This window comes from Mytilus galloprovincialis, chromosome 9 (genome assembly GCF_965363235.1).
Source record: "Mytilus galloprovincialis chromosome 9, xbMytGall1.hap1.1, whole genome shotgun sequence".
In the NCBI taxonomy this organism is placed as follows: Eukaryota; Metazoa; Mollusca; class Bivalvia; order Mytilida; family Mytilidae; genus Mytilus; species Mytilus galloprovincialis.
In genome coordinates this window covers 43,984,344-43,999,635 of record NC_134846.1, presented here as the reverse complement: position 1 = coordinate 43,999,635, position 15,292 = coordinate 43,984,344, and the positions used below count along the sequence as shown (strand labels likewise).

Below are 15,292 nucleotides of genomic sequence, written 5' to 3'. Positions count from 1 at the left end.
TTCACCATTTGGAACTCTTGGTTTAATAGCTTCCTTGTGAGCAGCAACCCTCTGTTAAGGAAATCATGATAGGAAATGCAAGCACGGAAATATCGTATCAATTAGGTGATATATACCCCGTATGCAGGTGCTGCTGGAATGTTGCTACTTAGAAATGGAAAGTTCACAATTGGAAAGCTGAAATCATCTCTATTGTCGTAAAGTTTTGTTTTCAACCGACCCTCATTGTCAATTTCTAGATGTAAGTCAAGATAAAATTATATGAAACAAAATAAAAACAATACCTTTTCTGTACATTCCTTTGAAAATATAAATTATCTGAATAATCACCCCTTATAAATAGCAAAGTTTTCAAAACATTTGATAAAAAAACAAACTTTTGTAAAACTTACAATTATTTTGAATATATCATATGATTTTCTTCATTTAAGTGATTAAAAGCCTAATAAATTAATTGCATTCCTGCATAGAAAATGTATCACTTCATAAGATACCTTTACCGATTATTTACTGTTTTTGAGATCTAAAATGGCGAAATTTAAGACTCCTTTACTACCTTAGTTAAATAGACGAATTTAAGAATTGTTCATATTTTTGATTCAGTGAAGCCAGAATAATAATTCACTTTAAAATAGTGTACATAAATAAATATGTATATCACCTTATATTGAAGTCACTTCCTGTTTTGAAAATTATTTTTCTGAATATTCCATATAACATTAAATCCGTATGTACAAGTCAAAAAAGTTATTCAAATATAGTAAAAACAAATGCACTATAAAATTGATACTTTCCAGCAATGACGCACAAAAACACACAACTTGTGCACGTATTTCAAATAATACAATAAGTCTATACAATTTGACTTCTCTAATAAAAAAAAAAAAAACGGAAGCGAGTTTATTGAAGTTTATTTAGTAACCAACATCTATTGACATTTATTGAAGGGGATTTTTTTCACCATTCATAATGTGTTACAGTTGTAATAATGAATTTGTATATATGTAAAAAGTCAGTAATAATACATTACAATGTCGTCTCTGTGAAAGGTGTCATTCATATCAAAATTATAAAAAAAAAATGTGGGATTTTTCATAATTCATGTCAAGACAACTTGGAAAATCACATGTCTGTCATCTATATATATGATTCAATGTGTAATAAACTTGAAAATAAAAACATCAAATATCTATCTAATTGACTTTGATTTCCTTTTACCAAAAGGTCGATATTTATAACGGAGAGATATGACAATTAGTTTTAATTTGATATACAGTTTTTGGAATGGAACAATCTGAAAGAACAGCAATAATGTTTTTGGCTGTTTTGTGCCGTTTGGTTCATATCTTATTGATTCATGTGTATATTCCACCTCTACTTTGATTCGTAAGCCAATAAACCAGATGATACATTCAACTCTGGGATTTTAAACTGTTGTAGTAAATGTTAATACAAATTATTCTTAGTTTCTTTTATATATTTTTTCTCGTTAATTAAATACGAGTTGGTTAACATTCTAATATTTCAAATCGCAGGCATTTGAAAATTTCTCATAAAATTTTACAAAACGAGTTTATGTCAAGTCTTGTCGCACAGGACTTTCCTATTTGCATGCTTACACTTATGGTACATAACCTCTAACCTGGACAGAATTCAAGCTCTGTGGAGATATGTACCAAAACTCAGTATGTTTAGCGCCTGTGAGCTAGAGGTCGAGGTTTTTTTTGTTAAAAAGAAAGCTATATTCTATTGTTATTGCTTGTGCAACAGACAGCTATTCTATAAATACATACACTTGATACTGTAGATACTAAGTCGCTACATTTAAAAAAGGAAATAATAGAATCTTGTTGTGAAAGAATCGGAATTTAGGCCATGTCATGGAGTAGCCTTGGGCTTACATAAACAAGGAAATACTATCTATGTACTACCGTGTGTAAATTGAAAATTTACGCTTTATTGCGTGATATGCATGTAACAAGCATTAACATTGAATTGTTTCAAATTCCAGAAACTATTGCGTAGCAACATATCTTTAAAAAATTCTTAAAATAAGTTTCAATAATCCATACCTGATGGTTTCCCTTGCTCTCGACATGAAAGAAGAACAAAACAAAACAAGGGTTATCCATAGGGGATTCCCCCTCAACCTAGAATTTTTTCATTGGTGTTCAATGAACTTGACAACAAGGAATATTAGTATTTAAATCAAATTGTGGATAGTGAAAATAGTAAAAATACGATATATAAGGAAATTAATGTCATATCTATAATTTATTTTTCTTCATTTAGGATTATATATAAGTGTCTAGCCCGGATATTATTTATCTTTTGTCTATTAAAAACGATATCATAATTTGAAAACTACGACACTGCTATATACATTAATGGTTATTTATTTTATTGTTTTCATCATGTGTATATAAACTTTTCATGACTTGTATAATATATATATACTATATATGTGAATATGTATGCAATATGTTATTGATGTTGCAATAGACACCTAATAACCTTTATTCATTGATACATTCTGTTTTTTAAATAGTACATACCTGAAGGCTATTATCTCAGGACTTGCCAAACTAATTATCTACATTGTACCTAAATAAATAATCAATCTATCTGCTGACCATCTCAATAAAAATTGAAAAAAAATCAACTAACAAACCAAAAAAAATAAAATAATAATAATAATGATTAAGAATAAATAAAAAAAACATAAAAATAAAAAAAATAAGTAAATAAATAAGTAAATAAATAAGTAAGTAAAGAAATAAAGAAATAAGTAAATAAATAAGTAAATAAATAAAATATTCTAGCTAGACGTGTATAGCAGTTTTTGTTACATTATGTAATATCATCTAAATACACAGGATTTTTTTCATTCTACAAGAAGTCTAGCTTTGGATTAACATCTTTATCACAAATCAAAAATATTGCACACAAATCAATAAATGAATATATATGTAAAATTGAACCATTGAGTTTATTACAAAAGACCCACATGTTGTCAGTTATATGGAAGTCTTTGGCTATTATCATGATTATAGTTATGTACAATTATTCGTACTTAAGCAACATATATGCAGAGACATGTATTTATATGTCTCTGATATATGTTTAAAAAGTTCACTCATGTTGTTAGTGATATAAGTTGATATCTATATGTTATCGTTTGGTTCATAGATTTAAATCTATTTGTACTTCCGTCATTTCTTATGGGGATTTTCACCTTAAAATAGCACAGGATTTATAAAAGTATTAGATAATGAAAAATTTTCAGATAACGCGCGCATGCACATACACATTACAAATTAAATTTTCTGTACACATATAATATTAAACATTATGAAACTAAATATTTGTGGCAAAATGTATTCATATATAATCATCGGAATTTAATGAAAAGTTAAGAATTTAAAATTAAGAAAAGAATGTATATTACTTCCTTTATGGTTATAAAATAACATTTAAGTTCATGATAAAACAGGGTGTAAACAAGGCTTTCACGTTATATAGTTAACCATAAGCTTGTCTGATACATGCGTCTACAAACAAGTGAATCGCAAAGCATAACTCTGAATTTTAGAAACACGATTTTAGATACCTTTTCAACATATTCATTTCAACTATTTAAATATTTCATTTATTGTATTAAAGAATAACATTTCAGTATTGAAACTGATATGCGTTGTTGTAAAATGTTGAATCATGATTATTTCACTAGTGTTACTTATCATACATAGTTCTATTAACTGAAAATCGATTACCATGGCAAAAACACGGAAAACGACGACAAGACAAGACAAACAGAAGGTCGTGAGAAAAAAACACAACATAACTTAACAAAGCCCACGATCAATACGAGAGGCACCAAACACAGGGGGTGATCTCGTGTGATCCGGAAGGATACCGCGTAAAATAAGCCAATACTGTTCCACATGCGGTACCCGTTGTGTTGCGCATTTAAGTCCATATCCAGTGACAAGTAAAATTCAGTAGGCCAGTCACGGTCAACCAACTATTTATTTATTTGTCTGGGGATGGTGTCGAAGTATCAAAAATATAAAATGTGCGTAACGTCGGTACCGCATCATGTTGCAACATCGATTGGCTCAAATATAAAATCAGAATTGAAAGTGCAAATAATTCCCTTTTCAGACACGTGCCCTTTGTTACATTTTCAGTTGACTAAATCTAGTAGGTTTAAGTATGCATTTTACATATTTATTTTTTTCAATATTCAGAAAAAGTTCAATTAGTTCTTGGCATGACAAATTTAATTTAAATCTGAAATACCACCGAATTGCAATTACCGCTCCTGAAATAAGGATTCTTTTCAAAGAGATATAACTTGAATCACAAAATGTTCATATAAACAGCCGATGTTTTCAAAGTTTAAATAATGATAAAATTAAAAAAGAATATAAACATAAACTTATTTAAAATATTAGCCCAATAGGAATTGTGAGTATAAGTTCTGTGCTGACATGAATTATCATTGATATGGTAATATTTATAAATTAACTGTTTACAAAACTTTTGAATTTTTTAAATACTAAGGCTTTTCTAGTTCATAAATAGATTAACTTAGCTGTATTTGCAAAAACTTTTAGGAATGTTGGTCCTCAAAGCTTTTCCACTTCGTACTTTATTTGGCCTATCTTTTTTGATTCGAGCGTCACTGATGAGTCTTTTGTAGACGAAACGCGCGTCTAGCGCAAAAACAAAATTCAATCCTGCTATCTATGATGAGTTTATTTTCATACGTTTTTGTGAAATTGGTGCTAAAAAAAATGACAAAATTACCACATCTATTGAAAGCAGGTGTCCGTCAATGATAGAGATAGCAGTTGGGTACGTTCAATTAAAATATCTGTCTGTCGATGTACTGGATAAAGGATACTTCAATTGTATAAATATAAGTTGTAGTAGTGTGAACCAATTATATCTACCAAGGTCGGAAACTATTACTTCAATTTAGAGCAATCAATATCAGTATATTTATATACAACGTATAGTTAGGTATTTTCATTAATGATCAAAGTATACTTAGAACAAGTGGGCTCTAGTAGGTTATACGGTCGCTTTTAAATATACATCAGGTCACCAGGTCGATAACTTTACATGTAAAGCAAACTTATGTAAGGTTTTGAACACTTTTAAAGGGTGCCATTTTGAAGCCCACCAAACAATTTCTTTATCGTGTTTATTATTACAAATGTATTCTGAATAGAGAGGCGAAAGATACCAAAGGGACATAATGGTCGAAAATAAACTGACAACGTCAAAAAGAAAGAGACAAACAGACAAACAATAGTACACAAAACACTACATGTTGCACCCGACGTGTTGCTCATGTTAGTACAAACCCGGTTAGCAAATCAACAATTTCCAGATAGAACAAATCTTAAATGTGTTTAATAAAAGTCTATTTTTATGGCGTGCTAACTGGAGACTGAGTGGGGAATAAATTAACAGACTTTTTGAGAATTGTCATTAGTAACACATACTGTAAATTCAGAAATTATTGCGAGGTTATTATTATTGCGAAAAATGCGACAGAGTTGTAGACGCAATAATTTAAACTCGCATTTTGAAATATTTTATATGAATTAAACAGGATTTTTCTCAAAATCGTAAAAATTAAAATCGCATTTAAGTATAAAATGACAAAATCGCAATAATAAATTCACGCAATAATTTCTGAATTTATTCTAAAAGTAAAAAAAAAAACATTGGACAATAGGTCTTAGGGTAGCTTCGTGAAACCGGCACCAGAGAAACATTGAAAACACTTACAAGAGCAGGAACACATAGAAGAGGACGAAAGAAAAAATGCAAAGGCAAGAGCGCAATTTACAGCACACCCTTTTCAGTATATGAAGAGATTATTCGGAGCAAGTTGAACCTGTAAATTGGAAATCCCAAAGGAAGAAGTAGAAGAACATATCAGAAAGACTCATAGTTATGGAAGGCAATAGGAAGATCTCACAGAATGTGATAAACTGACAACTCCAGAGGAACCAAAAGAACAATTTTACGAGTCAGAATTTCAAAGAAGAACAAGATGTTCTGTAGCAAGAAAGATCAGCATCAGAACCAGGGCAAATTGGTATTCAGTATTGGGTTAACAAGAACTATCCCAAACTGATCAAACGATTGAGAGCAGTTTGGATAAGAAGAAAGATGATAGATGCTTGGTATAAAGCAGAAGTATGTTTTATTTCGAAAGAAAAGACATCCAGGAAATTTGATCAGTTAAGAAACATCTCCCTATTGAGCATCGAGGGTAAGATCTTCCGAGCAGTTTTAGCCAAGAGGACAACACGGTTCCTGCAAAGCAACGAATACATAGACTTATCGGTTCAGAAATGAGGTGTTTTTCCCGAAGGAAGAGAACTCCAGGAAATTTGAGTAGTTTAGAATCATCCCCCTATTTAACATCGAGGGTAAGATCTTCCTAGCAGTTTTAACCAGGAGGACAACACGATCCTTGCAAAGCAACGAATACGTAGACTTATCGGTTCAGAAATGAGGTGTCCGGATGTATAAAACATGTTAAATATACAAGTGTTTTGAGACAGATCTTAATAGAAGCAGAAGAAAATCGAATAAGCAATATTTTGGCTAGATCTTGCTAATGCTTACAGATCAATTCCTCACAAACTGGTAGATTTGAAATTGCAGAGGTACCCTGTTCCAACCACCATCAGAACAATTCTGCAAGAACTTTCTGATCACATTGAGATGATATTTACAGTAGGAGATTTCACTACAGCATGATAGAGACTAAAAGTAGGAATATTAACGGGATATACAGTGTTAGTAGTATTGTTTGCATCAGCTATGAAACTCATTGTGAAGTCAGTGGAAAACCAAGTAGAGGGCCATTAATGTCAACAGGTATAATTACTAATTATTAAGTTATCAAAGGTACCAGGTTTATGATTTGATACGCCAGACGCGCGTATTAGTGACGCTCAGATCAAAATAGTTAGAAGCCAAACAAGTGCAAACTTGAAGAGTATTTATGACCCATAATTCTAAGAAGTTGTGCAAATTACGGCTATGGATATCTTTGCCTGTGATAAGAAAATCTATATTATTTCGAATAATTCATACTTTTGCAAACAGTTAATTTATAAAAATGACCTTATAATTGATATTCATGTCAACACCGAAGTGCCGACTACTGGGCTTGTGATACCCTCGGGGACGAAACGTGCACTAGCAGTGGCATCGACCCAGTGATGTAAATAGTTATCAAAGGTACGAGGCGTGTAATTTAATACGCCAGACGCACGTTTCATTTACATAAAATATAACAGTGACGCTCAGAACAAACAAGTACAAAGTTGAAGAGCATTTATGATCCAAATTCCAAAAGGTTGCATGTGCCAAATACGGCTAAGGTTATCTATGTCTGGGGTAAGAAAATTCATAGAATTTTGAATGATTCATTCTTTTGCAAACAATAAAGTTATAAAAATGACCATATAATTGATAGTCATGTCAACATCGGAATGTCGACTACAGGGCTGGTGATACCATCGCGGACCAAAATACGGCTCAGGTTAACTTTGCCTGGCATAAGAAAATCCGTAGTATTTCGAATAATTTATACTTTTACTAAACAGTAAGTTTATAAAAACAACTACCAATAAGAGCTTTTATGGGTGATTTGACTGTTACAGCAAATAGAGGGAAGATGGACCTTAGATGTGTTGGAAGGAATGATAAATTGGACCATGAGCGTCACTGATAAGTCTTATGTAGACGAAACGCGCGTCGGGCGTATTAAATTATAATCCTGGTACTTTTGATAACTATTGGACCAGAATGAAATTCAAACCCAGTAATTCTAGAAGTTTGGTTGTGAGAAAAGGCAAAGTTAGAGATGAAACTTTCGAATTACATGGGGGAAACATAACGATTGGAAATGCACCAGTGAATGCTTAATACTACACAAGAAGACAGAGGAAACACAAAAAAAAAAAAAAAAAATACAAACGCAGTTGGGAGATTGGCTGTCGAAGATAGACAAAAGTGGCCTGCAAGGAAGATACATCATAGATACCAGGATTATATTTGTAATTATACCACACGCGCGTTTCGTCTACAAATCACTCACCAGTGACGCTCGAATCCAAATATTTTTTTAAAAAAGGCCAAATAAAGTTGAAGAGCATTGAGGACCAAAATTCCTATTTTTTGTTGTCAAATACAGCTAAGGTAATCTATTCCTGAGGTAGAAAATCCTTAGTATTTCAAAAATTCAAAATTTTGTTAACAGTTTATTTATAATTATGAACATATCAATGATAACTCAAGTCAACACAGAAGTACAATGTGACTATCGCAATCTATGGTGTATTTCCATGAAATATTGGCCTTTTATTAAGCTGCTTACATCTATTGTAGAACATTTGAAGCTTATGTTTATGCAAAATTTGGCTACTTGCTACTAATCATAGCAATAATGGTACTCCTGTTGATACACAGAAAATAGAAGAATAGATTCGTGCGAGAAATAGTTCCATCATATGTCTATATACTATATGTGGGAGATGTTTACCATGGTGAGTGTCGTCAATATATATATACAATTACACCGTAGCTGCAATCAATACAGTAATTTCTAGTTACATATAAATGAGAGCAGAATAAAAAAGGAAAAAAACAATTTTCCTCTTTTTTCCATTTATATATTTATATATCCTGACAAGTGCAATTAGAGGCCAAATTTGGACCAGAATGTAATAAATTTATTCTATAACCCATGTTTTTGAGAGAAAAACATGAAAAACAAAGACAATTCTGTTATATAAGTATTTATTTGTTACATTCAAAATAAATTTACACTTAGCTGTTAATTTTTAGTCAACTCTATTCAAGTTTATTCTATAGAGCCTTAATATCTACTATTAGTTTGAGAAAAAAACATAGAATAAGTTTATTCTTAATTCAATGTGATTTATGATTATAATAATGTTTAAAATAAATTTATTTTAAAAGTCAAGTAATCTTTATTATGGTGTGGCTGAGACACAGAATAACTTTATTCTACATTCAACGTCATTAGTCATTAATGTTTATAATAATATATAAACTAAATTTATTCTAAAAGTAAAGTTATTTGTATGGTGAGGCTGAGACACATATAAATTTATTCTACATTCAATGTCATTTATGATTATAATAATGTATAGAAAAAAAATATTCTACATTCAATACGATATCTGTCGAAGATAGACAAAAGTGGCCTGCCGGGAAGATACATAACTTTCATGTATCAACATGGTGTCGTGTCAAGGCCGTTATTGATATAATAAACTCATCATAGATACCAGGATTATAGCTGTATATATGCCACACGCACGTTTCGTCTACAAAAGACTCATCACAGACGCTCGAATCCAAAAAAGTTAAAAAGGCCAAATAAATAAAGGCAACAGTAGTATGCCGCTGTTCAAAACTCATAAATCCATGGACAAAAAACTAAATCGGGGTAACAAACTAAAACTGAGGGAAATGCATTAAATATAAGAGGAGAACAACGACACAACATTAAAATGTAACACACACAGAAACGGACTAAGCATTAGACAAAATCCTATGAGAATAACAAATTGACATCAAAATCAAATACATGAATTTGGGATAGATAAGTACCATGACACGTCTTATAGAAATGTGAATTCACACTCAAAAATAAGAGAAAACAAACGACACAACGGAAACACAACGTTAAAATGTAACACACACAGAAACGAACTATAATATAACAATGGCCATATTCCCGACTTGGTACAGGACATTCTTAAAGGAAAAAATGGTGGGTTAATCTGGTTTTGTGGCATGCCAAACCTCGCACTTTAATGGCAATGTAAAATATAACATTAAAATGACAACATAATATTACAGGACTACAATACAAATAAATAGGAGAACGTATTATGCAAAGAAACATGAATGATAGATAACCAAAGGCATCAGTTTAAAATTCAATACGCGCCTCGTCCACACAAGACTTATCAGTGACGCCCAGATATAAAAGTTAAATAATCAAATAAAGTACGAAGTTGAAGAGCATTGAGGACCAAAATTCCTATTTTGTTTTGGTCAAATACAGCTAAGGTAATCTATTCGTGAGGTAGAAAAGCTTAGTATTTAAAAATTTCTGTAAACAGTTAATTGATAAATATGACCATATCAATGATAATTCATGTCAGCAGGGAAGTGTTGACTACTAGGCTGGTGATACCCTCGGGAAATTATGCATTTTCCGTGTCCAAAGTTGAGATTTTAGAAAGAAAGAAAAGTGCTTGTCGTAGACGTTGGCTTGACGTTCCAAGAAGTTTAAACAGCATTGGCTTGTATAGTACAGGGACTGAACTGCAATTACCACTCGAGGCGTATACTGAAGATTTTAAAGTCACAAACACGACAGACTAAATTTTAAACTTGCAGTGAGGTCAAGAGGTGTTTATTTTGTTCCATGTCGAAGGCCTCACTGTGACTTTGAGATGAGGAACAGAAATACAAGCGCTGTTCCTTTGCTATTTGTTTCTTTTTTGCTGTGCATGTGCTGATTTTTTTGGTCATGACTTGATACCACATATCCTTTGTTTTTCTTTTCAGATTATTTAAGCAACAAATTAATGAAATTCCGAAGGACTTTCAGGGACAAAAGATAACTACGTGAACAGATAAACTGGACAACAAACATAAATTACACAGAAAAAAACCAAAAGCACGGGCAAACAGGCAACACTGAAGACTAGTCTATTCAATATAAACTCATGAATGACATCAGATGCCAGGAGAGACTAGCATACCCTTCTCAGTACATGGCATATGTGATATATAGCAAGAAAATGCAATGGGCAATTCTAAATTTTCGATAATTTAAGAAGTAAAACAAGAGTGCACACGCTGAAATGTCTCGCCTTCTATACTAATCATTGATATTATGTTGATAGTCCTAAGTATAAAGCTTAGTTTTATTACAACTGTCTCATAAACTTAACATTAACCAAGATAACTAAACAAAGACCAATGAACCTTGAAAATGAGGTCAAGGTCAGATGAACCATGCCAGGCAGACATGTACAGCTAACAATGCTTCTATACAACATATATAGTTGACCCATTACTTATACATGTTATAGTTTAAGAAAAATAGACCAAAACACAAAAACTTAACACTGTGCAATGAACCGTGAAAATGATGTCACTGTCAAATAAAACCTGCGCGACTGACATAAAGATCATAAAATATTTCCATACACCAAATATAGTTGACCTATGGCATACAGTATTAGATAAAAAGACCAAAACTCAAAAACTTAACTTTGACCGCTGAACCATGAAAATGAGGTCAAGGTCACATGACATCTGCCCGCTAGACATGTACACCTTACCATCATTCCATACAACAAATATAGTATACCTATTGCATATAGTATGAGAAAAACAGACCAAAACACAAAAATTTAACTATAACCACTGAACCATGAAAATGAGGTCAAGGTCAGATGACACCTGCCAGTTGGACATGTACACCTTACAGTCATTCCATACACCGAATATACTAGCCCTATTGCTTATAGTATCTGAGATATGGACTTGACCACCAAAACTTAACCTTGATCACTGATCCATGAAATGAGGTCGAGGTCAAGTGAAAACTGTCTGACAGACGTGAGGACCTTGCAAGGTACTCACATACCAAATATAGTTATCCTATTACTTATAATAAGAGAGAATTCAACATTACAAAAAATTTGAACTTTTTTTTCAAGTGGTCACTGAACCATGAAAATGAGGTCAAGGACATTGGACATGTGACTGACGGAAACTTCGTAACATGAAGCATCTATATACAAAGTATGAAGCATCCAGGTCTTCCACCTTCTGAAATATAAAGCTTTTAAGAAGTGAGCTAACACCGCCGCCGTAGCCGCCGTAGCCGCCGGATCACTATCCCTATGTCGAGCTTTCTGCAACAAAAGTTGCAGGCTCGACAAAAACTAGAGGCTCTCAAGAGCCTGTATCGCTCACCTGATTCTACTTGGGTTTTTGAAATCATATGAAAAAATATAAAATTTGGCTAAAAGTGACAACACAACCTCATTGATAAGGAAAGGAACATGTTTAATTTCATTCAAAAGTCCCCCACTGGCGGCCATCTTGGATGGCGGATCGGCTACAAAGTAACAACACTTGGTCAGCACATCATAAGGAACATTCATGCCATGTTTGGTTTTATTCCATTCAGTGGTTCTCTAAAAGAAGTCATTTGTATGCATTTCCCATAGGGTCCTATGTTAAACTAAGTCCCCTGCTGGCAGCCATCTTAGATGATGGATCTGCTACAAAGTAACAACACTTGGTCAGCACCTCATAAGGAACATTCATGCAATGTTTAGTTTTATTCCATTCAGTGGTTCTCTAAAAGAAGTCATTTGTATGCATTTCCAATAGGGTCCTATGTTAAACTAAGTCCCTGCTGGCGGCCGTCTTGGATAATGGATCGGCAACAAAGTAACAACACTTGGTCAGCACCACATTAGGAACATTCATGCCATGTTTGATTTCATTCCATTCAGTGGTTCTCTAAAAGAAGTCATTTGTATGCATTTCCCATAGGGTCCTATGTTAAACTAAGTCCCATGCTGGCAGCCATCTTGGATGATGGATGGGCTACAAAGAAACAACACATGGTCAGCACGGCATAAGGAACATTCATGCAATGTTTGGTTTCATTCCATTCAGTTGTTCTCTAAAAGAAGTCATTTGTATGCATTTCCCATAGGGTCCTATGTTAAACTAAGTCCCCCGCTGGCGTCCATCTTGGATAATGGATCGGCTACAAAGTAACAACACTTGGTCAGCACCACATTAGGAACATTTATGCCATGTTTGATTTCATTCCATTCAGTGGTTCTCTAAAAGAAGTCATTTGTATGCATTTCCCATAGGGTCCTATGTTAAACTAAGTCCCCCGCTGGCGGCCATCTTGGATGATGGATTGGCTACAAAGTAACAACACTTGGTCAGCACTCCATAAGGAACATTCATGCTATGTTTGGTTTCATTCCATTTAGTGGTTCTCTAGAAGAAGTCATTTGTATGCATTTCCCATAGGGTCCTATGTTAAACTAAGTCCCCCGCTGGCGGCCATCTTGGATGATGGATCGGCTACAAAGTAACAACACTTGGTCAGCACTCCATAAGGAACATTCATGCTATGTTTGGTTTCATTCCATTTAAAGGTTCTCTAGAAGAAGTCATTTGTATGCATTTCCCATAGGGTCCTATGTTAAACTAAGTCCCCCGCTGGCGGCCATCTTGGATGATGGATCGGCTACAAAGTAACAACACTTGGTCAGCACCCCATAAGGAACATTCATGCTATGTTTGGTTTTATTCCATTGGTGGTTCTCTAAAAGAAGTCATTTGTATGCATTTCCCAAAGGGTCCTATGTTAAACTAAGTTCCCGGCTGGCGGCCATCTTGGATGATGGATCGGCAACAAAGTAACAACACTTGGTCAGCAGCTCATAAGGAACATTCATGCCATGTTTGGTTTCATTCCATTCTGTGGTTCTCTAGAGGAAGTCATTTGTATGCATTTCCCATAGGGTCCTATGTTAAACTAAGTCCCCCGCTGGCGGCCATCTTGGATGATGGATCGGCAACAAAGTAACAACACTTGGTCAGCACCTCATAAGGAACATTCATGCCATGTTTGGTTTCATTCAATTCAGTGGTTCTCTAAAAGAAGTCATTTGTATGCATTTCCCATAGGGTCCTATGTTAAACTAAGTCCCCTGCTGGCGGCCATCTTGGACGATGGATCGGCTACAAAGTAACAACACTTGGTCAGCACCCCATAAGGAACATTCATGCTATGTTTGGTTTTATTCCATTCAGTGGTTCTCTAAAAGAAGTCATTTGTATGCATTTCCCATAGGGTCCTATGTTAAACTAAGTCCCCGGCTAGCAGCCATCTTGGATGATGGATCGGCAACAAAGTAACAACACTTGGTCAGTACCTCATAAGGAACATTCATGCCATGTTTGGTTTCATTCCATTCAGTGGTTCTCTAAAAGAAGTCATTTGTATGAATTTCCCATAGGGTCCTATGTTAAACTAAGTCCCCCGCTGGCGGCCATCTTGGATGATGGATCGGCTACAAAGTAACAACACTTGGTCAGCACCTCATAAGGAACATTCATGCCATGTTTGGTTCCATTCCATTCAGTGGTTCTCTAGAAGAAGTTCAAAATGTAAATTGTTAACGACGACGACGACGGACGACGACGGACGACGACGACGGACGACAGACGCCAAGTGGTGAGAAAAGCTCACTTGGCCCTTCGGGCCAGGTGAGCTAAAAATGTAAATTCTTCCTTAAAGAAGAAACACCGACATAGCTAGATAATACAATTAATTAATTAATTACTACCACAATTTGATATTAATTAGTATTGTAATTTTCAATTATTCAAAATAATCCTAATTCTATCTTATGTTTTGGAAATCTTTTTAGAAATTCAAATGTGACGTCACTGGGTTGATGGCTTTGGCTAACTCGGCTGTGTATTTTCATGTGCTAGTTTAGGTTGTTTTATATAATGTATAAATTTGTATTCTGTAGTTAGTCACTACGGTTTTATCATGTATATCTATTAAATAGTCATTTAAAAAAAAATTACTGTTTGCAAAAGTATGAATTATTCTAAATAATAAGGATGCTCTTAACCCAGGCAGAAAACCATAGCCACAATGGTCGCAAGGTTCTTGGAACTTTTGACCCTCTTTGTACTTTCAACTTTGTATTTTTTCGAACTTTTTTCATCTGAGCGTCACTAGTTAGTCTTGTGTGGAAGAAACACACGTCTGGCATATTAAATTTTAAATCTGATACCTTTTGTTAGCTATTATTTCGTGTGTTTCTCTGTCCTATATGTTCTCACATTTGTTTGTAGTGTAGTCCTGTCATGTACTGTTGTCATTTGAATGCTATATTTAACATTTCCATAAAAGCGGGAGGTTTGGCATACCACAAAACCAGGTTCAACCCACAATTTTTTTTCTTAAAATGTCCTGTACCAAGTCAGGTAAATGGCCATTGTTATATTATAGTTTGTTTCTGTGTGTGTTACATTTTAATGTTGTGTTTCTGTTGTGTCGTAGTTCTCCTCTTGTATTTGATGCGTTTCCCTCAGTTTTATTTTGTAACTCGGATTTGTTTTTTTCTCAATCGATTTATGAATT

At 33.8% G+C, this 15,292-nt stretch overlaps 1 protein-coding gene across 2 annotated transcripts in view; it reads right to left on the bottom strand.

Moving 5' to 3' along the window:
- LOC143045065 (uncharacterized) overlaps nt 1–2,174 on the bottom strand; it is a 41,562-nt gene extending 39,388 nt beyond the window's left edge. The window contains exon 1 of one of the 2 annotated variants that reach the window (XM_076217358.1): nt 2,073–2,174. The gene's annotated coding sequence lies outside the window, so the exon portion shown is untranslated. Of the gene's footprint in view, nt 1–661; nt 845–2,072 lie in introns of those variants that run through there. The other variant, XM_076217360.1, reaches the window with a different exon arrangement.
- Nucleotides 2,175–15,292: the final 13,118 nt, after the last annotated feature.